The 26,888-nt window shown below is 38.3% G+C and overlaps 1 protein-coding gene and 1 long non-coding RNA gene across 6 annotated transcripts in view; one reads left to right on the top strand and one right to left on the bottom strand.

Moving 5' to 3' along the window:
- Positions 1 to 571: 571 nt before the first annotated feature.
- On the bottom strand, positions 572 to 12,873 carry LOC135275374 (uncharacterized). Its single transcript, XR_010342965.1, has 3 exons — positions 10,330 to 12,873; positions 5,003 to 5,109; positions 572 to 864 (listed from the first exon to the last, which is right to left on the bottom strand). It is a non-coding gene; the product is annotated as an uncharacterized LOC135275374 (long non-coding RNA).
- Positions 12,874 to 13,639: 766 nt separating this feature from the next.
- The window catches only part of OSBPL8 (oxysterol binding protein like 8), a 194,408-nt gene continuing 181,159 nt past the window's right edge, over positions 13,640 to 26,888 (top strand). For all 5 annotated transcript variants that reach the window (XR_010342966.1, XM_064376957.1, XM_064376958.1 and 2 more), the window contains exon 1: positions 13,640 to 13,739. The gene's annotated coding sequence lies outside the window, so the exon portion shown is untranslated. The remainder of the gene's footprint in view (positions 13,740 to 26,888) is intronic.

The following is a 26,888-nucleotide window of genomic DNA, read 5'->3' on the forward strand; positions in this document are numbered from 1 at the left end:
GGATCTAGTGCTAAGGTAATCTTTGAGCCATGGGTAAGATGCATAAGGAAAGGAAATCAGTAGGCAAAGAGAGGCTTTGAAGAATAACCAGCTGGGCTGGTGCCCTGGCAGCCTCCCATGCTGGAATGTGCCAGTCTCATGTTGATGGTGATTCAGAAGCTACATCTGGGATCAGTGGGAAACAGTGATTTTCTTTTTAAAATAACATTTTATTATTATAAAACTAGAATATGCATGTAGAAAGCACCAAACTACACATAAGCAAAGTAGGAAAATAAAAACAACCATATTTCCCCTTCCAGAGATTAACAGTTCACTGTGTATCTTTCCAGTCATTATGTATCCTTATATATGCATATAAATATATAAATGTATTTTACCAAAATGATACCACAGTGTGCAGTTTTGTAACCTATTTAATTTTTAAAATTAACAATCTTTACCTTTCCAAATCAATACATTTTTTATCCTATCTAAAACCCAAATTCAAATTTTTCCATTGGTCTCCAAAATATCTTTACTTCGAAAATTAGTAACTAAAAGCAAGTAATTATTATTTACTTTTCCTTTCCAGTAGGAATCATATTTCAGGGTAACCAAATAGTTTCAGGTAATAAAGGCAAGCTCTAGGTTACTGAAGAAAGAAAGAATGTAGAAGGAATAATATATTTATAATTATTTTACAATTCTTACTGAAATTATTGACTCATGTAAGAGTTTTCAACAGGTGTTAAACCACAATGTTTATGTTTGAATGGAACTGGACATCTGTATAGTAACAAAGCAATGCCATACAAATGACTTACCAGTCATAGTTTATAGTGGAGGGATGAGCCTGTCATCATATTCAATTCGGTTGTCAGTCTAAATATCAATAATTGTGTATTAACCAAATAGCATGAAAGATACTATATAAAAGTATATAACCTATAAGTATTCTATCCCCAAGTCTTTAAGTTGAATTCTCCCGAAGTCTTTACATCTATATGTTTTAAAGGAAGATTTCAAATACAGATTTCAAAAAGCCATTTTTACACCCAAAATCACAGATAAGATGTTCCGGGTTGCTAAGCAACACTGTGAAGGCAAAAGAATAATAATAAGGATGTGTACATTACTGCATCATTCTTAGAGGTAAGTTTTGTTTTTGTTTTTTATTTTTAGAGCCAGTCCCCTCTTGCTCTGTTGCCCAGGCTGGAATGCTATGGAACAATCATAGCTCATCGTAGCCTTGAACTCCTGGGCTCAAGTGATCCTCCAGCCTCAATCTCCCAAGTAGCTAGGAATTACAGGTATGTGCCACCACACTTGTCTAATTTTTTAATTTTTTGTAGAGACAGGGTCTCGCTATGTTCCCAAAGCTAGTTTTGAACTTTTGACCTCAACTGATCCTCCTACCTCAGGCTCTCAAACTGCTGGGATTATAGGCATGAGACACAGTGCCTATTAAGTTTTATTTACTGTAAGTTGTTATACTAAGAATTGAGTGTGGCAAGAGGAAACTGGCTTAGAATGCTAACTCCATATATGGTAAGAGGAGGTCTGATTGGAGATTTACTTGAATGGAAAACATTAACTGAAATTTAGTGTTTCCTGGTTGTTAAGAAAGTGGCTTTCGACCATCCTGGTCAACATGGTGAAACCCCGTCTCTACTTAAAATACAAAAAATATGCCGGGCGCGGTGGCTCACGCCTGTAATCCTAGCACTTTGGGAGGCCGAGGCGGGTGGATCACGAGGTCAAGAGATCGAGACCATCCTGGTCAACATGGTGAAACCCTGTCTCTACTAAAGATACAAAAAATTAGCTGGGCATGGTGGCGCGTGCCTGTAATCCCAGCTACTCAGGAGGCTGAGGCAGGAGAATTGCCTGAACCCAGGAGGCGGAGGTTGCGGTGAGCCGAGATCGCGCCATTGCACTCCAGCCTGGGTAACAAGAGCGAAACTCCATCTCAAAAAAAAAAAAAAAAAAATACAAAAAATTAGCTGGGCATGGTGGTGCGTGCCTGTAATCCCAGCTACTCAGGTGGCTGAGGCAGGAGAATTGCCTGAACCCAGGAGGCAAAGGTTGCGGTGAGCCGAGATCGCGCCACTGTACTCCAGCCTGGGTAACAAGAGCGAAACTCTGTCTCAAAAAAAAAAAAAAAGAAAGTGGCTTTCATTTTTATATCACATGAAAGATCCTGATACTTACATATTAGGGGGGTTGTATAGATTATTACATAAATCTGCATAATGGTCTGAAGTTGTGCCTGCCTATGTATCGTTCATAAATCTCAGAATCATACCAGTTGCTACAAAAGCCTTGGTAACAATGAAAGGATGGTAGAGTGTATGGTCTGTGTGTAATTTTCCTCCAATTGAGTGTAGTGAAAATGCAGTTAGTAATATTGTAAAGAATATAATATTCTTAAAAGGTAGTAACCATAATAGTTTATATTTCTTGAGTTCTCTAATTCTTTTAATATTATAAAAGAGGTTTTTGTTTTTTTTAACTCCTCTTTACAGATGACTTTACAGATGACAGCATTCGTAGCAAATGACAAAGCTAGGATTAGAATTGAGATCTGTCTGACTTTGGTGTTAGAGCTCAACCACACTGCACTATACTACTTCAGTGAATCAAATCTGTATTATGAACTTTGTAATTGGTTTAAATATATGTTGAGGTTTTCTGTGGACCCAGTAGTAATACTAGCTTACAACAATTTCTGGGCTATCACTGCTAAGCCAATGGACATATATATGTATGAAATCAAAGTACTCAGTTCTTGTCGAATATTAGCACTGAAGAAATAAAACTAACAGAATATTTCAATTATTTTTTTAAATACAGTCACTGCTATTCTAGGCAAAGCCTAATTTTTTTTTTTTTTTTTTTTTTTTTGGGACAGAGTCTCACTCTGTTGCCCAGGCTGGAGTGCAATGGCACCATCTTGGTTCACTGCAACCTCTGCCTCCTGAGTTCACGTGATTCTCCTGCCTCAGCCTCCCAAGTAGCTGGAATTACAGGCACCCGCTACCATGCCAGGCTAATTTTTGTATTTTTAGTAGAGACAGGCTGGTCTCAAACTCCTGACCTCAGGTCATCTGCCTGCCTCGGCCTCCCAAAGTGCTGAGATTACAAGCATGAGCCACAACACCCAGTCCTAAATTTTCATTTGAGTTTTTTTTTTTTGCTACTTTTTAGGAATTTGACAGTTGTGCATTTGGAATCTGTTAAAATTCTATTTGTAGCTGAATCATGTGAATGCCTATGCCAAGGAGATCAGTACATCTGCTTCTTAGCATCTCTAGAGTAATCTGTATTTGCAGAATGCTTTATATAAATTTGAACATGTTAGCATGTTCAATCAGATTTATTTACCACCAGTCTTATGATGTTAGGCCTTTCATAGTGGCTTAATAGATGTTTGCAGCAAATACCAGGTAGGCAGCATGGCTTGCTTTTGATTCAAATACTTTTACGAAAAATAATCATAGATAAGAAGGAAATGATTACTGCATTTTGTTAAGGGTAGAAAATAACAAGTAGTAGCTGTACAGTACTTTCCCATGGAATTGACCGACAGGTATAAAAAAGAAAGTGACATACTCTGAAAGTTTTTTTTTTTTTAATCTAAGGCATGGACCCAGTAACATTTTAGAATGTCTTTAGGAAGTGAGACATTAAAAAAACAAAAACCATAATCATGTACTATTATCACACTTAAGACAATTAACAATAATTCCTTAATATCCTGTAATATCTAGTTGGTATTAAAATTTTCTGATTGTTTCGTTATGTCTTTTTGTAAGTTGTTTGAGTCAGAATCTGATAAAGGTAAAGGTCCACATATTGCACTTGGTTGATATACAGGATGAGTCTATTATAAATCTCTAACAGTGCCCTCTCTTTTATTCTCTTGCTTTTATTTGTTGCATGATGGTCATTTTTCTCTGAAATTTTCTCCGCCCTCAGTTCAGATAATTGTATTCATTTGGTGTACTAATTTAGCAACTTAAGGAAGGGGTGCGGGGTTAGGACACAAAGAATGGTCTAAGTCTATTTCCTGACTGCAGAAGGAAGTGGGGAGTAAGTAACAATGTGGGATCACAGGGTGGAGTTGGTGGCCATGTCTGGAAATGAGTTGACATTCAAAGATAAAACCTTAAATAAAGATGTATCAATTCCAGCCCATTACCAGGAGGATATTACAGGGATTAAGGGTTAAAGGAAACAAGGGAATGAGACTGGGAGTCTGGTCTCAGCTGTGCATGCAAGAATACCAGACAAAAGTAAGGCTCCTGTAGAACTGGACTGGAAACAATGGGGGAGAATATCAACAGGGCCTAGAACAGAGGAATTAACCTGACAGGAATGTAGTGGACAGATGCTATTTTTATAGAGGGTAGGGACCTTCCTTTTCCACCATATCACTTCTGGGTAACAGTATTCTGTAGAGGTAAAAAACACTAAATACCTGGGAGATCTGGCAAAAGACATCTAAGTAGTAACTGTGGTTGGGACGAGTGAGTAGATGGTTGCTACCTGATAATGCTGTAAGCATATGTGGCACCTTCACTCCTAGAACAGCAATAATGAGTTTTGAAATACTGTAGGTTTATAGGGTAAGGTCTCTTGCTAGCTTTATACTCATTTCAGGAAAGAGGTAGAACAACATACAGATACTTGATATATTTTTTTTTTTTTGTAAATGAGTATAGGACCCAGTACAAACTGATAACTTATTAAATTGAAAGAATTAATATACAACCTGGTTTATAAAAATTTAATTTCTGTGACTTCTCAGGAATTTCACAGACTTGTATAAATACAGGTTGGACAAAGCTAACTGGAATAATCTTGTAATTAACTAGTAACTTAGTAGTTAACAGGAATACTAGTAATATATAAACTTTTACATATATTAAGAGATACAAATAAAAGTCATTTGGACAGTCTTCAATGAAATTACAGATTTGGTTTTATCAAGAAAATTCTATGGTGTGGTGGCTCATACCTGTAATCCTAGTGACTCAGGAGGCTGAGGAGGGAGATCACTTGAACCCAGAAGTTTGAGACTGCAGTGCACATCACTGCACTTCAGCCTGGCTGACAGAGTGAGACCTTGTTTTTAAAACAAAAATAAAGTAGTATATAAGTAAATACACTTTGAATAATCTCATGTGGTTGAGGAAAAAAGAGTCAAGCTCTTGTTAAAAAAAAGTAAGGTAGGCCGGGCGTGGTGACTCACGCCTGTAATCCCAGCACTTTGGGAGGCCGAGGCGGGTGGATCACAAGGTCAAGAGATTGAGACCATCCTGGTCAAAATGGTGAAACCCCGTCTCTACTAAAAATACAAAAAATTAGCTGGGCATGGTGGCGCATGCCTGTAATCCCAGCTACTCAGGAGGCTGAGGCAGGAGAATTGCCTGAACCCAGGAGGTGGATGTTGCGGTGAGCCGAGATCGCGCCATTGCACTCCAGCCTGTAACAAGAGCGAAACTCCGTCTCAAAAAAAAAGAAGAAAAAAAAAGTGAGGTATAATTTATTTGCAATATAGTTACTGCTTTGGAAATCTAAGGGATTATGTGTTTCATGCTTCCCATGTTTAAATATTTATGATAAACTTAAAAAATATACTTTCCTAAAATTGAAATGAAAAACATTTACAATTAGAAATTTGTAGTCTAAGTAGCAATCGGAAAGAAATGGGTTCTTCTTATTATTAGAATTTATTTTGAGTTTAAGATGTCCTCTGAATAGAGTTGAAACTCAGGAGTCAATCCTTACACCTGGGCACAAATTTCCAGCTATTTCCAGAGATGCTGTTAAAAGTCATAGCATGCACCTAATTTTGAATAGGCAATGTGGGTGGAAAGAGTAGGCAGAGCTTTTCAATAAGACTTAATAGTCTTTAACCTGTGAATACATAATTACATAATTTGTTATGATGAACTTTCATTTATAGACTTCTATGGAGGGAATCATTAATACTTCATAGTTAAGTGAAAATAGTACATAATTCTGCTTTTTATTACTCTAAATCATAATCTCCTAAATATATGCTACTTTCTTAGTCTAATTATATAATATATCATCTTCACTGGTACATTATGTAAATTTGAAATAAGAATGTCATTGTGAAGAAAAACACTTAAAATGCTGTTATTTAAAAAGACAATACCAATAATATATTTACACAATTTGCCTCTATGGATGAGAAAAGAAGAAATCCATTATGTTTTTGCTTTTAAAGATATGTATCAGACGGAGATAATAGTACAAGTTAGTAAAATACTTGGTCTAATGATGTCTGTTTAATAGTAGGCATAAAATGCAAATTTGATTGGGCCTATTTCTAATGTTAGGTATGTGAATGATTATTTTTTTCTTTAAAAAAATCTTGTTAAAATTATTTTAACAATACTTATTGTTTGCATTGCCAATTTTATTTAGATTTAGGCAAATATCTACCACTCTTATTTTCAACTCTCAGACTTTCCATTTGGGTTCATCTTCTCCTTTTTTCTGAGACAGGGTCTCTCTCTGTCACTCAGGCTGGAGTATAATAGTGCGATCATGTTTCACTGCAGCCTTAATCTCCCAGGCTCAAGCAGTCTTCCTATCTCAGCCTCCTGGGTCAGGACCACAGGCACATGTCACTACACCCAGCTAATTTTTAAATGTTGTATAGAGATAACATCTCAGTATGTTGTCCAGGCTGGTCTCAAACTTCTGGGCTCATATGATCCTCCCGTCTCAGCCTCCCAAAGTGCTGGGATTTACAGGCATGAGCCACTGTGCCTGGCTGGGATCATTTTCTTTCTGTCTGAAGAAAGAAATTTCTTTAGACTTTCCTTGAGTGAGACTCTGATAGTAGCAAATTCTGCTTTTGCTTGCTGGAAAATATCTTTATTTTAGCCTTATTCTTGAAAGATTTTTTTCACTGGGAACTGAATTCTAGGCTGATAGTCATTTTCTTTTAGTCCACTGAAGGTATTATTCCACTGTCTTCTGGTTTTCACTGGTGCTGATGAAAAGTCATTTACCTGACACTTTGAAGATAACTGTATTTTTTCTTTGTTTCTTTTGAGGTTTTCTTTTTGTTTTTGGTGTTCTGCAGTTTCACTGTGATGTATCTTAGCGTGGTTTTATTATTCTTTAACTTGCTTGGGATTTGGGAGGCTTCCTAAGTCTGTGAGTTGGAGTCTTTCATCGGTTATGGAAAGTTTACAATCATTATCTTGTCAAATATTGCCTATGGCCCACTGGCTCTTTCCTTTTCATCTGAAATCATAATTAGATTTTAGAGCTTCTTACAATGTCCTTCATGTCACTTAAAGTCTCTTTTATTTTTTCAACTTATGTTTTCTTTTTTTATTGCATTTGAGATAACTTCATCTCTATCTTCCATTTCATTGGTTTGTACATCTGCTGTGTCAAATGAACTATTAAATTTGTCAACTGAGTTTCTAAACATTTATAGTTTTCAATTCTTTCAGTTCTATTTGCTTGTTTCAAAATCTTCAGTCCTACTTGAGTTTTTTGTTCTCTACACATATTTTCAAACTTGTCTTTTATTCCTTTTTTTTGTTTGTTTGAGATGAAGTCTCACTCTGTCGCCCAGGTTGGAATGCAGTGGCGCAATCTCGGCTCACCGCTACCTCTGCCTCCCAGGTCCAAGCGATTCTCCTGCCTCAGCCTCCCGAGTAGCTGGGACCACAGGCACCTGCCACCACACCTGGCTAATTTTTTTGTGTGTTTTTAGTAGAGGCGGGGTTTCACTGTGTTACCAGGATGGTCTTGAGCTCCTGACCTTGTGATCCGCCCGTCTTGGCCTCCCAAAGTGCTGGAATTACAGGCGTGAGCCACCGCGCCTGGCCGTCTTTTATTCCTTTACTCATATTTAATATAGTTATTTAAAGTCTGTGATTTTTTTTTTTTTTTGAGGTGGAGTCTCACTCTGTTGCTTAGACTGGAGTGCAATGTTGCTATCTTGGTTCACTACAACTTCCCGCCTCTTGAATTCAAGAGATTCTCCTGCCTCAGCCTCCCCAATAGCTGGGATTAGAGGTGCATGCTACCACACCTGGCTAATTTTTTGTATTTTAAGTAGAGATGGGGTTTCACCATGTTGACCAGCCTGGTCTTGAACTCTTGACCTCAACTGATCCACCTGTCTTGGCCTCCCAAAGTGCTGGGATTACAGGTTCGAGCCACCGCACCTGGCCCAGTCTGCGATTTGTAAATCCAGGATCTGAAGTCTTTTAGAGTTTGTTTGTGCTGTCTTAAGACTGTACTGTTTCTCAATAATGGTGTCTTATTCTGCGCTTGTTATTTTTTTTTTTAATGTGAGCTACTTATTTTCTTTAATATTCTACTTATAGTCATTCTTTATGGCTTAAGATGAAGGTGGGTTCCTCCACAGAGGACTGGCATTTACTTCTGCCAGGTGTTTGAGAGCATTATCAGTCAAAAATTCTTAATTACGGCTGGCACGGTGGCTCATGCCTCTAATTTTAGCACTTGTTGAGAGGCTGAGTTGGGCAGATCACCTGAGGTCAGGAGACCAGCCTAGCCATCATGGTGAAACCCTGTCTCTATTAAAAATACAAAAATTAGCTGGGTGTAGTGGCATGTGCCTGTAATCCCAGCTACTTAGGAGGCTGAGGCAGGAGAATCGCTTGAACCTGGGAGGTGGAGTTTGCAGTGAGCCGAGATCACACCACTGCAATCCAACCTGGGCAATAGGGTGAGACTCCCTGACAAAAAAAAAAATCTTTTTTTTTTTTTTTTTTAAGATGGAGTTTCGCTCTTGTTACCCAGGCTGGAGTGCAGTGGCGCAATCTCGGCTCACCGCAACCTCCGCCTCCTGGGTTCAGGCAATTCTCCTGCCTCAGCCTCCTGAGTAGCTGGGATTACAGGCGCATGCCACCGTGCCCAGCTAATTTTTTTTTTTTTTGTATTTTTAGTAGAGACGGAGTTTCACCATGTTGACCAGGATGGTCTCGATCTCTTGACCTCATGATCCACCCGCCTCAGCCTCCCAAAGTGTTGGGATTACAGGCGTGAGCCACAGCGCCCGGCAAAAAAAAATCTTAATTATTGACTTGAGGTTTTTGGGGATCACAATGGTAATAAGAATTCAAGCTACATTTTTGTGTGAGAATTGGATTGTGGTTCCCAATTCTCAGATATGATTTTGCTTTTTCCCTGTCCACTAGGTGTCAAGGTTTAAGATGGTTGTTTTTGTAGACTCTGGGGGATGGTGCCTATGCCAGTAAGGGGCAAGTTTATTTCTACTATATCCTTACACCAAACGAATAATCCTTGGAATTACAGGTTTTTTTGGGGTGTGTGTGTGTGTGTGTGTGTGTGTGTGTGTGTGCACGTGCATAATGCAGGTCATGGGTTTTTGTCTTTCTTACAAGGCCATGAAAACTAAAGCTCCTAGTAATTGGGTTTAGCACATGCCCTTGAGATAAAGGTTGGCTGATTCTGCTAAACTCTCTAGGTTCCTGTCTTCATTTAGTTTTTTAACTTAACAATTTCTTACCTCATTGTCAGTTAATCAGTATATTAAAGAAGATTTAAAAAATGTGTTTTCCAGGGATTTTGTTTCCAGTGTGACCAGTGTGACCTAGTCCTTGATATTTCTAGCAACAGAATCCTATACTCTCTTCATACTTTATTATCCAAATTTTCCTTAAGGGATATTTAAGACAAATAATACTCAACAGAAATATTTAAAATCAATATGTAAATATCTTACATGCAAATATTTTACATGCAAATCTATAGATTTTATAAAGACTACTTCTTAACATAAATTTTAGGTAGATGTTTACCAAACATCTGGTTGACTAGTTTGTAGAAGTTTATTATTTATTTTATTAAATAGACACTTAAATATTATTGTTCTATATAGTACATTTAGCCTTTGACTCACAAATTTGTTGGCTCAAATTCACTTTAGATAATTTGCAAGATTCTGCTATGTAACAAACAATCTCAAAAATATTTGTGATTTACAACAACAAATATTTTTGTTTTACTCTTGTTTCACATTAGTAGCTGTATGTCAGGAGACGCAAGTCAGTTGCTGCAGTTCTGTACAGGGTGAGAATTTCAGGTCTGCTCCATATACTTTCTTATTCTGAGATCTTATCTGGAACATATCTTTCTCATGCCAGGCAGCACAAGAGTAAAGAAATTGACCTGAATTTTGCAATCAAATTTAAAGCTTCTGCTTTGATTTAGCATTTAACATCTGCTCACAAAGCCCTGGTTAACGCAAATCACATGACCAACAAGAATACAACTCTTCAAAGCTGTGTTGAATACCTTATTTATGGCTGAGGTTGCTCTTAATCTAAATTCTCTTCCAGAAAATGAGGATTTTCGTCTAGAATCCTGATTAGTAATTGTCAGCAACATAAATGTCTAATGGAACAAACCAAATGGAAAAAAGAAAACAACCTCAAGTCACATTTCTGTCATTCTAGGTCAGGGTTGAAATATACTCTGTGGGAAAGGCTGTCAAGCCTGTCAGTGTTTAAACTAATTTGGAAATAACTTTTCATTCTTAGAAATGTATAATTAATTAAGCAGTAGGCAAAAGAGATGAATTCTCATTGGAGTTAAAATTGGACAGTTATAATAAAAAAGCTTTATTTCAAAATGTCATTCTTAAAATCATTTTAAGAATAGCAAACTTGCAGGGGATCGCTGGGAGTTAACTGAATATTTTTCAGTTACAGTGCAGGATCACATATTAGTTTATGTTGTCATTACATTGAAAATGCTAGATTGAATTATCATTTCCTGGAATCACAATATTAGATTTGAAAGAATCTAAAAAATTGATTTTTGAACTGTAGTGCATTAACATATTTTTGTGTTGCAATCAGTTAAGTATGTCAAAATCATTAGTAATACATGACAAATAACTATATACTAGTGATAATCATAGAAGATTGTGAAAGATATACTTACATTTGTTTTGCAGTATCTTCACTTTCGATTACTTGCATTCTGATTTTCTTTTTTTTTTTTTGATTGGAGCTGAAAGGAGTTAAACCTAGGCTGTCAATAATTTGCATAATCCTGAGTATATCATGGCTGTTTGTTTCAAATATGATTGCCATCCACTGGAAAAAAAAAGTTTAATATCATTTCTTAAAGAGTATGTAGTCCTACCTTGATCCGAACTTGAAATGCAGAGAGTAATCTATCTAGTCATACAACTCATTAGCTTAGTCTGTATCACAGGCCTCCTTGCTTCCGGTACATTGCTTTTTCCAACAAAATGATCAAATTTTCAAAAGCCAATGTATGAAATTGGGGCTGAGGCAGAAGAGAATTAGGCAAGGCAATTTGCCACCTTTTTCTAATCTTTAGTCTCCAAAGTAAATGTACCAGGGCAGTGTCCAGATGGTGTATTTTGCATGTTATCTATGCTCTAGGAACATTCTTTTCAAATCTATTTGATTGCAACTCACAGTAAGAAATTGTTTAAATCACAACATAGGACATACTCTCACCTTCCACTATATTTGAAACAAAAAGGTTCATGAAGCAATATTTGCCCTTACTAGATATTTTGCACTCTGATCTTTTATACTGTATTAAATTCTAGCTAATTTCATATAAAAATAAAACGAATTTTTGAGTTGTAGTTTGAAAAACATGCAACTCCAAAGTTACTAGCTTTGCTGAAATAATGTCACAGAATAATAAACTTCCTTCACGTTTATTTGTACTACAATCTCTCAGGCTTCAGAACAGACCCTGGTAGAATCTTTTCCTCTTTGGAACACCAGTTCATGACAATATCTCAGAGATTTAAGACTCATTGTTTCCCACGTTTACATCTCTGAATTCAAGATGTGTCTCAGGCCAGTTGCTGTGAGCCACCACTTTGGGAGGTCGAGGCGGGTGAATCATTTGAGGTCATGAGTTCAATACCAGCCTGGCAAACATGGTAAAACCCCCTCTGTACTAAAAATACAAAAATTAGCTGGGCATGGTGGTGCAGTGCCTGCAATCCCAGCTCCTCAGGAGGCTGAGGCAGGAGAATTGCTTGAACCTGAAAGGCAGAAGTTATGATGGGCCGAGATGGTGCCACTGCAGTCCAATCTGGGTGACACAGTGGGATCTTGCCTCAAAAAAAAAAAAAGAAAAAGCAATGTGGCTTAAAGGTGCTTTACCTATCAGTGGTAGGGCACAGTTTCATTGGTGGCCTTTGTTTACTTTCTTGGGTAACATACAACGGTAAGTCTATGATTTTTTAAGAGCTACTATAAAATATATTAATAGTAAGGATTATACAGGTCATACTCTATTGCTTATTAATTTCAATGTAACCAGCTTATCAGAATGCCTCTGACTTCTTGTGAAAATGTAATGAGATGAGAACTGCTTAAGAAAAAATCCTTAGTTCTGGGCTACAAGGGAAAATGAGTTATGACCCCAGTTTAATTATTACAGAAAACTTTGTCATTTGCCTTCATTGTGATCTGGGTTTGAGTATGATCTTTCTGTAGTCTACCCGCCTTACTTCTGAATAGTTATTTCATTAGGTGGCTAGAGGGGTCTTCAGATCATGGCTAAAAAAGAAAGCAAAAGGTTAAATCCTAGAGTTAAGGCATTAGGAAAAAAGGTAAGGCATTAGAATTAAAAAAAAAAAAAAAAAGAATTAGACTTTATTTTAAAAATGGAACGAACTGCCAAATTCCTGTGTACCCGTTTAAACTGTCACCAACCTAACACACTGTAAAACTTAATGACTGTAAAACTGGCAGCAGGATTCTGAACATAACAAGGAACAAAAATAAGTTTGCTAGGCTGTTTTCATCCCAGCGTGATTGAAATACACCGTTTCCTCAAAAAAAAAAAAAAAAAAAAAAAAACTCTCTAATGAGAAAAGCAGTAAATTAAATGCCACGGTTAATATGCTACTAGAAATAGGAACAAGTAGTTACTGAATGCTTCTCAGGCCAGAGTCTCTCCACCAGGAAGCGTTCGTTTTTCTTTGTTTCGCTAACGCTTTCACCAAGCCTAAGGGCTGGGGTGCAGTCTCCTCAGGTTAGGAAGGGCCCCCGGTACGACCGGTCCAGAAGGCCTAGACGAACAATAGGCGCTGGGCCGACGGCGCTGGGTTCGGTTCCTGAGGCCACCCTTGGGTATGTGGAAGGGGACTGGCTGGCGACAACACACTGGCGAAACAAGGTGGACAGTGGCTCCAAACCGGTTCGCGCCCGCCGGGCAGGGGAAGCAACTCCCCGGCCGCCTACGCTCACCGTCACGTGACGGGAAGAGGGCGTGGCCGCAGCCCGCGAGCCGGGGGGCGAGGCCTCCGGGGGAGGGCGCTAGAATGTGAAGGATCTTGGCGGTTCTGGGTGCCCAGAAAGGCGGCGACGCGGCGGATGACAACATTAGGCCGCGACACGCTTCTGGCCAGGCGGCGGCTGTATTGTTAGGTTTGGCCGCAGCAGTAGCCGCTGCCGGTAGCGAGCAGACGGAGGGAAGGTAGGGGTCCGCCCTGGCCGGTGGGCCGCGGGGCCGAAAGTTCCCGCCTGGCTCGGAGGCCAAGCCAGCAGTGCCTCCGCGGCAGCGCCCCAGCTGCCGCCGACTACAGCGGCCGACAGAAGTTGGGGTCCGACTGGACGCGTACAGGGCCCGGGACCCCAGCGCCGCGGCGACCCAAGAGGAACTGGCTCCTTGCGTCCCGCCTCCCTGGGAGCTCTGCACTGGTGAGTGGTGCTCCATTCTTGAGGTGGGGGTGCTGGGTCCGCACCCCTCAGGGCAACTGCTCACCCTTAATCCCACATTCTGAGGTTGGGCTGTCGGAGACTCCTGGCCACTCGCGCCGAGGACTTCTTCGGCTCCTTTGTCCCCTTTTGGAGTAGGGGGATTGGAAACGCTGGCGGGGTGGAGTGTTTTGGGGCCCACAGTAGGTGCATCTGCAGCCTTACAAAGCCGCAGCAGAGGAACAGGGAGTGGGAAGCTGTAGGAGCATTTCGACCGCCGCGGGTGTCTGTCCCTCCTGAAGTTTGACAGGTTGATGGCAGGGTCTCGTTGGGAGCCCCCGCGCCCAGGAGAGCTGGCGCTTTGTCGCTCGGTGCGGTTGAGGCGAGGCTCATTTTTTCCTGTGACAGCACCAGAGGAGGCTGTGCCGCGCACCGCAGACCGCACCCGCCTTTGCAGAGCCAAGCGACACGGTGTTGTTCCTCTAAGCTTCAGTTCTCTCAGCCTTCTTGTAACGTAGGAGGAAAGGCAAGCCTTTGCTATGCTTTTAAATTTAATGTTTGTTTCTAAGCCCTGTCTCAAGAGTGGAATTAGGTTCCAAGGAGCTTCACATGGAGCATGCTTTAGGTTCATTGAGCCACCCACTCAAGACTGGTTGAGGCGAAGCAACAGTATATGCAGATTTTCCATTCACAAAAGTCATTTAATACTCTTCTTTATGAGAGACATGTGCGTTGCAGAACGTAACCTAATTTCATTTTATTTAAATGCTTTCTAAAATAATAGGTAACTTGGACTTCTATGTAAACAGATGAGTAAACTCTGGTAATGTAAGTATGTGTGCCTTAAATAAAAAATGTAATGACGTTTTTGCCTTTCTGCTGCTAGAAGACTTACATGACGTCTGAATAGTAACACAGTGTCTTCTGCATGGCAGTTAAGTTTTTCCCCAAATTAGTGCTGCTTTTGAAATAATCATTTAAAACAGTTTTGCCTACCTTAGTATCTAGAGAGAGCAAGAATTGTGGAGAATAGTGGGTGAATTGATTGTTAGATTTTGCCGGTTTCCTAGGGTTTCATCTCAACTTGATCATGCTAAGAGGTTATGATCAGTGTCTATGCTTGCTAGAACCTGTTTTGCAGTGAAATTATTAAGACCATGCTAGCTTAATAAAACAGAAAAGGAAGAGTCAGGACATGCAATTTAATATATTTTATAAAAGTACAACTAATTTCAAATGTTTGTTAACTTTTCTTTTTTAGTATTAACTATGTATGGAGTGACTGTAATATGCCTGCTCAAAGGGCTGGGAAAGGGAATAGATGAAACTTAAGCTACCTTTAGGTCTTTAATTATGGAGATTAAGTTATTGCAGTCACATTCCATGTCAACCGTTTGAGCAGCAATACCGTGTACATAGGTGCTTAGAAATGTCTGTTTAATTAAAAATGGTCCTGGTTTATTTCTCTTTGAATCATAATAGTTATTGAATCACTGATCTGTGGAAAGATGCTACTATATTTTTTAGTTAGAATGTTATTGTATTTTAGAGGCAGTCAAATATGTTTTTTTATAACACATTCAGGGTACTTATACATTTGGCAATATTCAGTTCCTTGGTTCACTTAAAAATTGAAAGCCTTAAAATACAGTTTGGAGATAAATTTACAATTGAGTGTAATGAAGTTATGTTTTAGTTTGCTTTAAGATAAATGATAGTATCAATTTGTAAAATACGAATTACAAAAAGATTTTTTTAGGCTGGAGTGCATTGGTGCAACTTGGCTCACTGCAGCTTCTGCCTCCTGAGTTCAAGAGATTCTTATGCTTCAGCCTCCTGAGTAACTGGAATTACAGGTACGGGCCACCATGCCCAGCTAATTTTTGTATTTTTAGTAGAAATGGGGTTTCACCATGTTGGCCAGGCTGGTCTCAAACTCCTGGACTCAAGTAATACGCCTGCCTCAGCCCTCCAGTGTGCTGGGATTGCAAGTGTGAGCCACTGCACCCGGAGGATCTTTTAAAGTGTGAATTGCAGATTTATTTATTTAGTTATTGATTTATTGACAGAGTCTTGCTCTTTTGCCCCAGGCTGGAGTGCGGTGGCTTGATCTCGGCTACCTGCAACCTCCACCTCCTGAGTTCAAGCCATTCTTTCTTCTCAGCCTCCTGAGTAGCTGGGATTACAGGCATCCGCTATCATGCCTGGCTAATTTTTGTATTTTAATAGAGATGAAGTTTCACCCTGTTGGTCAGGCTGGTCTTGAACTCCAGACCTCGGGTATTCACCCGCCTCCCCAAAGTGCTAGGATAGGATTGTAGGCTTGAGACACCATCCCCGCTGAGAGATTTTAGATCTATCTTTCTTCCCACCTTGGTTGCTATCCCTCATATACCCTCACGAAGTCATAAAATTCTCATGTATAAGACATGATAGAAGGAATTTTTCTTGCTGAAAAGTGTTATCAAGCTTGCAAGGGAGAGAGCTATTTTCAGAGACCTTATAGGGAAGAAATCCTAGAGCATCATATTCTTATACCCTGTGTTATTTTTACCTTTGTTGAATATCCAGAGAATGTAAACGCTCCATGATAGCAAGGACCTTCTGTTTTGCTCACCATTGAATCTCCAAAGGCTCAATAGTTAATGAATGAAGAGAATCTAGTTCCAGATATATGACTGGAGAACAAAAAGAGTATCTGATAATGTAGTCCAAACTAAATGCAGGCAGCGAAGTGATAAAGGAAGGATGTTAGCTTGAGAGAAGGGGAACAGGTCATTTAATCTGGGAGGAGGTGATTCTTGAGTTAGGTTTTGGTGTAGGTTGTGTGTCTGAAGATAAGTGGTGTCTAAGGGGGTAGACAGTGTGCAGCAAAGCATTCAAATCAGACTGAATAATTTGTGTCAGATTAAGCACAGTGAATCTTTTTTTGTAACATTATGAAGAATTTTTCTTCTCCCATCACAATTTTCAACTCTCCCTAGATAAAAAGATTAACATGTTTTTCTAGAGCAGAGATTTAGAGTACTTGAGTTTTGGAAATACAATGAGAGTCAGAAAATTTGAATTGGCGTTCTGACTGAATCTTATATAAGCATTGTTTCCATCAGCAAATCACTTGCCCTTAGTTTTCTCATTTGTAAAATCAGGATGATAATCCGTGGTCGTTGGGAGAACAAAATTACATAATGCATGTGAAAGTACCTACCTCAATATGAATGTGCCTACCTCAGCGTGTGACACATAGGAGGACTTCAGCAAATACAAAATTATTTAAAATGTTTGTCTCCGGATCTTTAAAAAATATTTTGGTTCATTTATCATAAACTCTAATATTTATTTGACTCATCTAGCTGACTTATGGTATTGTGTTTAAATTGATCAAAATCAAAATTCTAGATAATTTCCTTTCAGTCAGTTTAATGCTTTCTGATAGAAATGAGGCCTAATTGTATTACTGCTTAATGTTACAGACCACAAGGAATGCTAGAAGCCTCAAATTTTTGAAGCTCGAAGTAAGGGATGTGTGTAGCTAAAAATCTGAGCCTTTAAGCTTTTTTTCTCTACAGAATTTGTTTTTGAAGAAATTGTCTTTGCTTGTAATGTCATTTATCCATTGTTGTGATGAAATAAGGGGTTTTCTAGTTAAGAAAAAATTTACCAAAAATATTTTATATGTTTTTAGTGATGTGATGTTTTTAGTGATGTGACTGTAAGTCATGAAGAAATACTTTCTGTATTTTATTATAAAATTCAGTATTTCTTGAGCAAACGAATAGAAATCTGCATTATTTCTTATCTCAGCTTTTTGTGCCAGTATCTGTTTGTTCACTTATGAATTTCAGAATTTCATTATACTTTGTGAACTCTTTGTAGTGTTTTTGATCCGTGGAGCAGTCTGTCCTTTGTATAATATTTGGAAGAGAATTTTATTATAAAAAGACTAAGAAGAGTCTTGAGTCATCAAATGATAAAGAAGCTAGTTAGTTACTATTTTCCATATTCAAAAAGGACTGAACAAAAGAAGGAATGATTTCAGAGCTTGACTCGAAATTTTCAAGTAAAAAGGAGAAGCTTTTGATTTAGAGTTGTTGCAAACATGATAGATTCAGAGGGGAATTGTTATAGGTCATATTAATAGCTAATGTGTGTTGACCGCTATATACCAGGTACTGTACTGCTCTAGGAGTACTTGACATGTCATCACATTTAATCCTTACAACCATCCCCCAAATCAAGCTATTTTCTTTTTTTAAACCTGAGCAACTGACAGATGAAATAAGTGGTGGAGCCAGGATTTGAACTAAACCTGAGGCACAGAGAAGTTAAGTAGTAGGTGGTGGAGTCTACTAAAAGGATTTAAACTTGAGGTTTAACCTGACCTTTGACTTTGGAGCCTATCCTTTTAACCATCATATTATATACTGCCTTGTATAATTTATTTGCAATTGCTCCTTATGATAGGTCTTGACCTTGTGATCTTCTTGAGTCTATTTTGGTTGGTGATTTATAAAATGCACTTTACTTTCTAAGAGGATGGAATATAGCCTTGATTTTTTCCCTCGTTTTACTTGTATTTGACTGACATCCTATTTTTAAATCATAAAAATACTTGGAGTAAAGCAAATATTGATTTTATTGTTCATCCGGTTCCCATTTTCTAACTAGGGAATTTCAGAGTAACTGGAAATAAAATAACATAATTAATAACAACATTTAAAGCTAAGTTGTTAGAATTAAAAAATTGTTTTAAAGAATAAGGCTGATTCACAGAATTGGCACGGATGATTTTTTTTTTTGAGATGGAGTCTCACTCTGTTGCCCAAGCTGGAGTGCAGTGGTGTGATCTCGGCTTACTGCAACCTCTGCCTCCTGGTTTCAAGCGATTCTCATGCCTCAGCCTCCTGAGTAGTTGGAGTTACAGGTGCGTACCACTACACCTGGCTAAATTTTTGTATTTTTGGTAGAGACGGGGTTTTGCCATGTTGGTCAGTCCGGTCTCAAACTCCTCCTGACTTAAAGTGATCCACCCGCCTCATCCTCCCAAAGTGCTGGGATTACAGGCGTGAGCCACTGCATCTGGCCATTATTTTTGAGAAAAGGTCTAGAGCTGTCACCTAGGCTGGAGTGCAGTGGCACTACCATAGCTCACTGCAACCTCAGCCTCCCAGATTCAAGTGATCCTCCTGTCTCTACCTCCCAAGTAGCTGGGACAACAGGTGAACACCACCAACCTGGCTAATTAAAAATTTTTTTTTTGTAGAGACAGGGTCTCACTATGTTACCCAGGTTGGTACTGAATTCTAGTGTGTCACTATGTTGCCCAGGTTGGTACTGAATTCATACCCTCAAATGATTCTCCTACCTTGGTCTCCCAAAGCTCTGGGATTACAGGTGTGAGCTGCCATGCCAGGCCTATTTAGTGATATTTGAGCGATGCAAATCTATATAGTTGAAATCTATCTATTGAGATGACCACCAGTAAGGTAATTTTTGCTTTTTGGCTGCCAAATGCCCACATATTAGCAGGAATAGTTTATCAGTTTGCATAATTCTTTATGGGAAGGCTGGGGCCCATGTGGAAATCATGGAATCTGTGTTGGTATATTTTGATGGGATGGAAGTATGGTAGATCTGGAGAGAGAGAAGTTCAATCTAAGTAACGTTATTACTGGGCAGAGTAATGAGGTGGGATTCCATGGATATGAGGGCATAGGTACACTGTTCAAGTGGAGAGTAGGATGAGGGACTTCTGGAGACTAGCTTTGCTTAGTGTGTAATTTTGCACATTGTTATGATTATAATAACATTTAAGATCAGCAATTTGGAAGTAAAGAAAAGCAGTGCTGCGCATCATAGTGTGGAGTTTGTAATAGTTCCTAGGCTGCTTTGCAAGATGTAGGTGCTTTGCAAATATCTGTTGGTAGTAACACAAGTGCTCTCTCTTATCACCTATTTTAGAAATCTGGAGAGGCAGAATAGTGCACGCCCTGGAGCCAGACTGCTTAAGTTCAGAACTGGTACAGCCACTTACTAGTCTATTGCCCTGGCCCTATGCTAACTTGAGGTGGCCAAAAGGGAAGAAAATGGTGTATCTAAGCAGAGAGTGGGCCAGAGATAGCACTTTGTGAGTTTCCCATGGTTCTTACCTGGTCTGAAAGAGATCTGGATGTTCTCACATATGCCTAGTGAAGGAAATAAATTAGAGTGAGAGCCAGCAAGCCTGTCATGAGGCTGCTGTTGTGAGGAAGGGACCATATAGTAGATGGAGGTTGTGGGAAGGGCAAATTCATTTCATTGCCCCACCAATATTTGTGCTCCCTCTTGCTTTCAACTATTTTTTTCTTTCTTTTTTTTTTTTTTTTTTTGACATGGGGTATCACTCTGTTGCCCAGGCTGGAGTGCAGTGGCGTGATCTTGGCTCACTGCAGCCTCCTCCTCCTGGGCTCAAGTGATTCTCATGCCTCAGCCTTCTGAATAGCTGGAACTACAGGCACGCACTACCATGGCTGGCTAATTTTTTGTATTTTTAGTAGAGATGGGGTTTCACCGTGTTGCCCAGGCTAGTCTTAAACTCCTGAGCTCAAGCAATCCTCCCGCCTCAGCCTCTCAAAGTGCTGGGATTACAGGTGTGAGCCACTGTGCCTGCCATGACTATTTTTCACCAGTGGAATGTGAGTAGAAATAAATTTGTCACTTCTGGGTTGAGGTGGCAGAAAAATGGGTATTCTTTCTCCACTTTCTCTTTTCTAATTCAAGGGCCAGATGCAGAGGCTTAGGCTCTAAGGGCTGGTAAAACCATAGGATTGGAAAGATCTATAATCCCTAAATTTACCATGTGAAAGAAAGCTGTGTACCAAACAGGAACATCCACAATGGATTGTACTATTAATGAGAAATTTTAATTGTGCGAAGGTACTGAAAATCTGGGGTTTACTTGTTAAGCAGCTAGTGTTGCCTTAACTATAAGCCAGGGACTGGATAGAGGAGGTAGTTGAGACTGTAATAATATCCGTACCAGCAGGAACTGTGGTGGGTGGGGCCAAGTTAGGAGATCCACTGAATTCTGTTCCAGTGTACTCATCAGCATGTGCCATTATGACTCCGTGAGGGCCAATAGCCAAACCTCAGAGATCTGTAAGGATCCCCAGGGCAATCCATGGGTCTATATTTCAGACTAATCATAAGACTCTGGATGCCCATAAAAGCTTTATCTTATGCCCCGTCACCATGATAAGAGTGAGGAACAGAGAAAATCTAGAAAAGTCTGAAGAGTTCTCTTAAAGTAGGGTTTCTTCACTTGACTCTGTTGACATTTTGGGCTGGATAATTCTTTGTTGTGAATTCCTGTGCATTGTAGAATGTATAACAGCATCACTGGCCTCTACTCACTAGATGCTAGTAACACTTCCCCTAATTGTGACAATGAAAAACATCTCAAGATATTGCCAGATGTTCCCTGGGGGGCAAGGTCACCTTCAGGAAAGAACTATTGCTTTAAAGACAGTGAATCTGAAAGAAATGATTTTAAATGGAAAGAAACTATTATCCTTAATTAAAGAACTTTTTCCTCTTTTAGGAGATGGGTAAGGTTCATGGGGAGGGATTCATACCTGTATATCTAATAAAGGAAGCTATATTGTTTCTTATAAAACATCCTAGTTTCGTTTGTGTGTGTGTGTATGTGTATTTTTTTCTCTCTCTCTTTCTTGATGTACTATATATATGTTTGTATTTTTTTACAAGAGACAGTCTCCTCTTCCTGTCACCCAGGCTGCAGTGCAGAATTCCTGAGGTCAAGGGATCCTCCTGCCTCAGCTTCCCTAGTAGCTAGGACTGTAGGTATGTGCCATTGTGCCTGGCTACTTTATTTTTTGTACCGACAGGTTCTCACAAATCAGCCTAGGCTGATTTTGAACCCCTACCTCCCAAAGCATTGGGATTACAGGCATCAACCCTAGTGCCCAGCCTTAATGTTGATTCACCTTTCTCTTTATCAACTTTAGAAATTACTTGAATTTTCCATTTATTACCTTATTATTTTTTATTCTAAATTGTTAGCTGTACTTTTTATTGCCTAGACTAAGCTTGTCTAACCGATGGCCTGTAGGCTGCATGTGGCCCAGGACACCTTTGAATGCGACCGAACACAAATTCATAAACTTTCTTAAAACATAATGAGATTTTTTTGTTTTTTTAAAGCTTATCAGCTATAGTTAGTAGTAGTGTATTTTATGTGTGACCCAAGACAATTCTTCTTCTTCCAGTGTGGTCCAGGGGAGCCAAAAGATTGGATGGACATCCTTGCGTTAGACAAATAAGATTTTTCCCCTGTAAATTTTTCCTCAGCTGTCATGTCCACAGGTTGTCTCTAAATGATAAAAACCTATAAATATTGTTGATATTATGACTGTGTAAATATTATTTAATGCTGAGCCAGGTAGTATGCTCAGATTGTGATTCCTTTTCTGTCCCTGGGCTACCAGAAGAAAAATGTTGATAATATAGAGGATTAATAGATTTTATTTATCAATTCTGACCATTGAATTAAAAAAAAAATTGGATATGACCAAAATCTAACTTTGAAATTAAAAAAAACTCTGAGTAGGACTTCCTGTTTTCCTTAGCATCTTAAATTATCCTCTTTTCTTGTACTATATGCCCCTATCATAGCCTCCCCTATACTCCAGCCCCCTACACCCCAACTCTTCAGCATACTACCTTTTGTACTGGTTCTCTATTTCTCTGCAGTTGTCTGTAACTCTGCCTCCTTTTGGACTCTTTTAGGTTTCTTCTTGTAACTTCTTTTCACTTTACTCTTGAATTGGATCCATTCTGTTATACATCTTTTCCTTTTCTTTTTTGTTTTTTGCATCTACTTAATCTGTTTGTTGGAGTACATCTTCAGGTAACTCCTTGAAAAAGAAGTAAGTATGAGAGGCAAACTTTCTGAATTCTATGTAAAAAAGTCTTCATTCTGTTCTCACAAATGATTGATAATTTGGCTTGGTACAATACTGTTAGTTACAAATAATTTTCCATTAGAACTCTGAAAGCATTGCTGTCTTGTCTTCTAGCATCTAGGGATGCTAATTAGAAGTCATATATCCGTCTGATTCACTATCCTTTTTTTTTTTTTTTTTTTTTTGAGACGGAGTTTCGCTCTTGTTACCCAGGCTGGAGTGCAATGGCGCGATCTCGGCTCACCGCAACCTCCGCCTCCTGGGTTCAGGCAATTCTCCTGCCTCAGCCTCCTGAGTAGCTGGGATTACAGGCACGCGCCACCGTGCCCAGCTAATTTTTTTGTATTAATAGAGACGGGGTTTCACAATGTTGACCAGGATGGTCTCGATCTCTCGACCTTGTGATCCACCCGCCTCAGCCTCCCAAAGTGTTGGGATTACAGGCTTGAGCCACCGCGCCCGGCCTCTGATTCACTATCCTTTTAAGCTGATTTGTTCTTCATTCTGTCTGAAAGCTTTTAGAATTCATTCTTTTGTATCTTCTACAAAGTCATAATGAGGTGTATAGGTCATTTTTTGTTTTATTTGGTTATTTGTTCTAGATACTCAGTTGCTCTTAGAGTCTGAGTCAGATTATTTTTCCAATTCAAGGAAATTCTCTTCTGTCTTCAGTAATTTCCTCCGTTCATCCTCTTTTTTGCTTTTCAGTAGACAATTGTTTTCTGTCTTGAATTGATCTTCCTTTTCTTACCTTTTATATTTTGTGGTTCTCTTTGCTTTGTGTTCAGGGGATTTTTTTTCCCTCTTTAGTATTTTGACTGATTTTCTTGGGGGTAATCTATAAGTTTTGTTGTTATCTTTTTCTTTTCCTACCATTTTTAAATTATGTTTTATTATCGTCTTGAGTCTTAGAATGTGCAAATTAGATTTTTTAAAGATACCTGTGTCTCCTCATGTCTGCATAATTTATCTCCTTTTCTCCTCTGGTCAGTTTTTATGTTTGTTTTGTAATCATTCTTCTTTGATTCTCAGTTTTCCTTTTGTGCCCGATCATTCTTGGTTGTCCATTCATGGTTAAGAAAGACAAGACTAGGTTCCTGGTCACCCTCCCTCCCCTGTTTCTTGGTCTGTTTTTCCTATTCGATTTTTTTTTCCTTTGAGTAGGAATTCTGGCCAGGGCACTTTGGGGGTCAAGGTGGTACAGAGTAGTATCTGTCTGTTTGCAGATTGTTTTAAGGTAAGAGAGAGAGGAGCTAACTGCCAGGCTATTTATGGGCTCTTTAAATGGTGGATGAGATGTGTTTACTCAGTGCCACACCTCCACTTAGGTTTCCCTAGATGGTCATTCATTCTCTTTAGGGAAAAGCTGACTTATCTTTTTGCCTGGAAGTGAAATGTCAATTGTTTAGGTGTAGCTTGGAAATAGGGGATGGGAGATAACAGCTGTCCCTTATAGTTAGTCACTCAGTTCTCCTGTTTTTAACCCTGCTATTTATTTCCACCCTCTGCTGTACCATTTATTTTATAATCATGCTTTTCTGGGGGTCTTGTCAGGTGTATTGGTTCCCATCCTTTCCGTGTCACTCTTAAAGGGTATAATGAGGCTGTGGCTTTTTTCACTTGTTTCTGTCAATCTCATACATACTTTCATCTCTCAGAAATTTGTAGGATTTTCTCTCTAGCCTCAATTTAAATTTCTTTGCTTTTATGGTTTTCGTTCTTTAATGAATTGATTTTATTTCAGTGGAGTATCTGGAATAATGGGAGAGGGAGTTTATATTTAGTGCCCCATTTTTTATTAGCAGTCTTCTTCAACTTCTTAAATAGATGAAACAGAAACTATTGAACTGTTTTTTTGTTAATGCATATTTATTCATAGAAATTATGATGATCATGATACAATGTTAAAGTACACTTATGTCCCTTCACTACTGATTTGTGTAGGTGTTTGTGCCTTTATGCCACTTGGTCCTAAAACTTGAACTCTGACTTTTTGCCTGCTTCATAGTTTTTCTGTTTCCCCTTTCGTTGTCCTTTACCCTAACTTGCACGTTATTATGATTATCTTGCCATTTCTTGTTTGCTACTTAGAAACTGAATGAGACTGTTTAGAATTATGTGTAAATTAGTGACTTTGCTCCAGGGAATGGCATTTAAGCTTTAAACACAAGACCCTTGTGACATTTTGATTATTTAGAAGTCTTTTGTTCTGTTTCTCAACTGTATCTAGATGGGTGAGGTGTTAATCTTTTTCATTTACTTCTCTGCCTCACTCTGGTGATAGCTATTTTGGTTCAGTGGTTGATTTTTTTTCCTCCATTACTTTTCCTTCTCTTTGTTCTCTTCTCTTCTACGGTGTTATCTTTGGTACTTTAAATGTGGAGCTTAGTTGTCCCACAAGTTCACTGAAGGCCTTAATTTTCATTTGATCCTTTCATTTTCTACTCATAAAAATATCCTAGCATTGTTTTATTCTTTTTTATTGTTTTGTATTTTTTGGTTTTTTTGGTTCCTAGCATTGTTTTAAACTTCTGTTACTTCTTTTCCCAGACTCCTTTCCATAATCTTCAGGATCCATATTGATTGAGCTTAGAATAGTATTTTAAATTAACCTGCTTAAATAAATTTAAATATATTCATCTCTTTTCTCTCTCTTCTGTGATATTTCTGCCTTGGCAGAATGCAAATCTTGTTTAATTCTGCTCTTAATCTTGTTTAATCTTGTTCAATTCTTCTCTCATAAGACTTAGAAGTTTTTCTCCCACAGCTATGGTTTTGACTATTGGAATGTGTGTCTTTTATAGTTGGAGTTATAATTTTCCTGCAATCAGAAGTTTTTACACTCCAGATTTTAAAAATGCTGACTACTTTGAAGTTGAAAACCCTGTCAGAGGGGTTGTGACTTGGAAGGCCTGATTATATATTATAGAACTTTATAGTTCTATAGTAAATACTGTACTTGTTTGAAATTTAAAATAGCTTAGAAAATAATTGGCTCTTTTACAGATTTTCTTTTATTTGCTCAATGTCCAGGAAGTCAAAGTTTTAAATATTTTTTACTGTAGTGGACTGATTACTGATGATTTTATGACCTTTCTCTGTAATCTATGAATATCTTGATTTTAGAATCAAGAGACTTTTAGAATCAAGTGGTTATATATCTCTTGCTTTACCTTTTGCAGGTGTTCTGAGCATTTTCCCTCTCAGATATCAGTTGTCATGATTAATTTCTTCTTGACTAAGTGAATCCTTTATTCCTTCTATTGTGTTTATAATTTTGATACTTTTTTCACTATCCTTGAAATTTTAATTAGAATCTTTAGACATCAAGTTTACCTTAAATATGTACAATTTTTAATATGTCAGTGATACCTTAATAATACTCCTAGAGAATAGAATCTTCAGCATTATAGAGATAATACTTTGACTATTTAAAAATATTTGATTATTTGGGAAATTATGGCTCTTACTATTTTCCCAAGAATTTATGATTAGGTTGTAGGAATTAAAAAAAAAATACCCTGTCATTACTGAGGGAAAATTTCTCTGTAAAACAGATCCATTTAAGAGATTGATTGTTTAACATAAATTTCATGCATTTTAACTAGCAAGGTGTTATTTATTTGGTTATTTTGGAGGAACTTCTTCATAATTCATTAATAGAAGTTAATAGTAAATAGTAGTAATTAGTCTTTCCTTGACATTTTGATTATGCAGAAAATATAGTTGTTTCTTGCTATAAGCAAGAACCCAAAATCTATGCATACAACTCCCAAGTTGGCCCTGAGGAACCTGCGTATTGTAAATGTCAGCCCTCCACATATGTGGTTTTCACATCTTACGAATCCACTGTTTTCATTCCTTGTTTGGCTGAAAAAAATCCATGTATAAGTGGACCCAGGCAGTTCAAACTCCGTTGTTCAAGGGTCAACTCTATATGCTTTAAAAAATATTCACTAAGAATTTTTTCCTCCTCATGTTGACCAGAGTCTTTAGGAATAAGCTTTCAATATAAGCGTTATCTCCATAGTTTCTCATTTTTTGGTAGTTATTCTTAATTCACAAATTATGTTGGTTTTTAGAATTTCTGTTTGAATTGGCACACAGAAGTGTAATTAAGTGTCTTAGTTACTTACATTGTAAATTAGAGATGATGACTCCTCTGGTTGTGGTAATTTATACTTAGAAT

The sequence above is a fragment of the Aotus nancymaae genome, unplaced genomic scaffold (genome assembly GCF_030222135.1).
Source record: "Aotus nancymaae isolate 86718 unplaced genomic scaffold, 86718_ANA_hifiasm-v0.15.2.pri h1tg000016l, whole genome shotgun sequence".
Taxonomy (NCBI): Eukaryota; Metazoa; Chordata; class Mammalia; order Primates; family Aotidae; genus Aotus; species Aotus nancymaae.